This window comes from Nicotiana attenuata, chromosome 2 (genome assembly GCF_001879085.1).
Source record: "Nicotiana attenuata strain UT chromosome 2, NIATTr2, whole genome shotgun sequence".
In the NCBI taxonomy this organism is placed as follows: domain Eukaryota; kingdom Viridiplantae; phylum Streptophyta; class Magnoliopsida; order Solanales; family Solanaceae; genus Nicotiana; species Nicotiana attenuata.
Window position 1 is genome coordinate 92,407,022 of NC_031990.1, and position 3,942 is coordinate 92,410,963.

The 3,942-nt window shown below is 37.8% G+C and overlaps 1 long non-coding RNA gene across 1 annotated transcript; it reads left to right on the forward strand.

Annotated features, from left to right (window-relative positions):
- On the forward strand, positions 480-2,864 carry LOC109223085. Its single transcript, XR_002067519.1, has 5 exons — positions 480-631; positions 1,934-2,092; positions 2,158-2,234; positions 2,332-2,385; positions 2,647-2,864. It is a non-coding gene; the product is annotated as an uncharacterized LOC109223085 (long non-coding RNA).

A 3,942-nucleotide genomic window follows, 5' to 3' on the forward strand; every position in this document is an offset into this window, starting at 1 on the left:
AAAATAAAAGGAGATAATAAATTATATATATATATATATTGATGGACCACTGCGGTCTGCATGTGTGCACGTAAAATTATATTAATGGTCTGTCTACAATTATGACATAACTCTATAATTTAAGTGGCACTTTTTTCCCCTTAAAAGACAACATTGTCTATTTCACACCTCTATCAAGATTGAACATATTAGCAATTTTACCATTCCAAGAACTTTTCGCAATGCATGCATGTAAAACTCCGTATATGTATGACGATCCAACCCGTCGTATCAGGTATTACTGTCCCGTTTTTCTCATTTATTATTTCTTCATGTTTCATTACCGGTATGTGGTGAGTTAGAGTTGATTCGGATTGGTTTTGATAAGAAATGAGACACTTAGTCGCTTTTAAGAAGGCTTAAGTTGGAAAAGTTAACCGGACGTTGACTTATGAGTTAGAGGGCACGGATGTCCGACCTTTCAAGTATGAATTAATCATTAACTCCCAAGAAATCAAAAGCTGGTGAGAGTATGTTTATTTAAAACATTATGATGTTCATTTCTAGATTAACGCTCTTATTGGGTCCTCCAAGCTCTGGCAAAACCACATTGTTATTAGCACTTGCTGGATGCCTCAAATCTGACTTGCAGGTACGGTCATATCTGAATTTTCCTTAAAAGAGACTAAGTGTCTCATTTCTTATCAATACCAATCCGAATCAACTCTAACTTACCACATACCGGTAATGAAATATGAAGAAGTAATAAATGAGGAAAACGGGACAGTAATACCTGATACGACGGGTCGGGTCGTCACATCCTCCCCAACTTAAACCAATACTCGTCCTCGAGGGTACCCAGAGTTGTCCTAGAAGTCAACCAATAGCTGAATGACCTTACCAAACATATACCCGGGGTGATCCCACGTCACCCCATCTCGCATAGGTCCGGTAACACAATATAGCTGAAATTTCACAGTCCATCAAAACCATAAACCGTAGAACCACATTGCACTTTCCGAAATCATACACAAGATCAGATCCTCACATTTATACTCAGAATAAGCCCGAACCAGCTGAAATAACCCATACCTGCAACCTCAGGTGAAATCATATGATATACCACATAATTCAAACACTCGAAACGATAGTCTCTATTCACAGCAGTTGCCCACAATACCCAAATACCGATAGAAACCTCTTATTAGCTAAAGTCTTATTCCAACACTTTCATATACTGCCGCATTACTATAAGACCAAAAATGGTCCGACTGACCACCCGAAATCACCCCGAGGCCCCCGGGACCTCAACCAAAAGCACCATCATATCCCATAACATCATTCAAACTTGTTCCAATCATCAAAACACATCAAACAACGCTAAAACCATCAAATCACATCGAATTCAAGCCTAAGTTCTTCAAAAACTTCCGAAATGCACTTTCGATCAAAAAGTCTACCAAGCCTCGTCCGAATGATCTGAAACTTTGCACGCACATCCCAAATGACATAACGGAGCTACTGCAACTCTCAGAATTCCATTCCGACCCCTATATCAAAATCTCGCCTATCAATCGGAATTCGCCAAAATACTAACTTCGCCAATTCAAGCCTAATTCTACACCGGACCTCCAAAATAAATTCCGATCACGCTCCCAAGTCACAAATCATCTCCCGAAGCTAACCGAATCACCGGAAATATTCATATTTTAGCTCAAATATATAAATTTTAGCAAAATATTTTCAATTGTTTTTAATAAATGATATACATTAGTAAGAATACATAATTAAAGGTTCAACAATATCATTCAAGATAAATTAAAATACTAAAATGTTGTTATACTCAAAACGTAACGGTATTCTTCTAAGAGAAAGGTAGAGAAAGAACATGTTCTGCTAGATAGTAATCTTTTTTTTCCCTCAATATTCTACTAAAATGTTGATCAATTTGAAGACGTCAGGGAATATTACTTACAATGGACATGGTCTGAAAGAGTTTTTCCTCAAAAGACATCCCCTTATGTCAGTCAACAAGATTGGCATATAACAGAGATGACTGTAAGGGAAACTATGGACTTCTCAGCATATTGTCAGGGTGTTGGATCAAAATATGGTAAAGCTCTATGCAAGTCTTCCAGTTTTCCTACATTACCTAAGATGAACTGTTGAATTTTACAGATATGCTATTGGAACTTTCAAGAAGAGAAAAGATGGCAGGAATAAAACCTGATGAAGATCTTGACCTATTCATAAAGGTCAGTGTGATTTTCTTGAATGGCTTTTCTCTAACTATATATATTATTCTTCTTAATGAATTTATCGCAATTCATACATGATGTATTCTCCATGTAGGCATAAGCTTTGGAGGGGAACGAGACTGCACTTGTTGTTGAGTACATTCTAAAGGTATTTTTAAATGCTGGCTTACTTGTAGACGCTATCCAATGAATTTGCTGAGATAATGTTGTGCTTCAAACTAAGAGCTGCTAAATAAGGCTTATGTTTTGAACGGTTTCTAGTCTTTTCGTATATGCTTTAATAATCTTAAGGTTTTAAAGCAGATCTTACCCTACCAAAGAAACTGTTGTTTAGTTCAAACGTGATTAACAAGTCCCAACTAGTTAATGTACTAAACTTATGGTGTTGATGTCATTTTTGTATATACAGGTTAGAGTCTATGACTCATTCATATATAGTTGTAGAAAGAGAAGGTGGCAGTCCTGCAAGATTAGGAGGGTAACATGGCAGTCTTATTTACTGCGCCCTTCTTATTGATATCCATAAGAAGAACACTTTCTTTCACGCATTTGGTACAAATACAATCCACTAATGTCTCTCAACTCGCGATCGGAATCTGGTATTAGAAAAGCATTGGAGCACTTTTGGATTTTTCACTTCTCTTCATATTCCGCTGATGGTTACCATCACTATCCAGTCTCACATTAGCTAGTTTTCTTTTAAAGCTGTATATTCGTGTTGTAAAAGTAGCTATGTAGGAAATTATTCTTTCTCTTGTAGAAGAATACCGTTACGTTTTGAGTATAACAACATTTTAGTATTTTAATTTATCTTGAATGATATTGTTGAACCTTTAATTATGTATTCTTACTAATGTATATCATTTATTAAAAACAATTGAAAATATTTTGCTAAAATTTATATATTTGAGCTAAAATATGAATTGTTAGTTACAATATATAAATTCTTGTGGCTAAAGCTGATCGTGGCAAACTCTTCAGTTTATTGCTACGAAATTATGGAATTCATACCTAATACAATATAAANGTGTTTTGATGATTGGAACAAGTTCGTATGATGTTTTGGGGTAGGTTGGTGTTTTTGGTTGAGGTCCCGGGGGCCTCGGGGTGATTTCGGGTGATCAAACGGAAGAAAATTTGACTTGGAGTGTTGCAGATTTTCAGCAGCTGTTGCAGGCATAATTTTGCCTTCGCGTTCGCATGGCATAGGCCGCGTTCGCGTAGGCCTGTTTCTGTTGGTCATCGCGTTCGCGGGTGGGACCCCGCGTTCGCGTAGGAGGAGTCTGGGGGCCCAGCTTGGTTTATTCATCGCGTTCGCGATGGTGATGTCGCGTTCGCGTAAGAGGGCCTGGGAGTGCATCGCGTTCGCGTCTGGTGCTACGCGTTCGCGTAGAGTAAAAATTGGTCTGTGGAAATTTTGTTCATCGCGAACGCGAGAGGACCCTCGCGTTCGCATAGAAGGAACTGGGCATCACAGAAGGGTTAATTAAGGACATTTCATCCGCGACCCATTTGATATTTCCTCCATTTTTGAACCACCTCAAGAGCTTTTTGGTAGGACTTGAAGAGGATTTTGACGGGAATCGATTGGAGGTAAGTCTCGTGACCTAGAAACGCTATTTATTTGAAGAATCAACCTTTAATTCATGGAAATTGGAGTAAAAATTGGAAAAGCTAGGGCTTGAGTTTTTATACTTTCAAATTG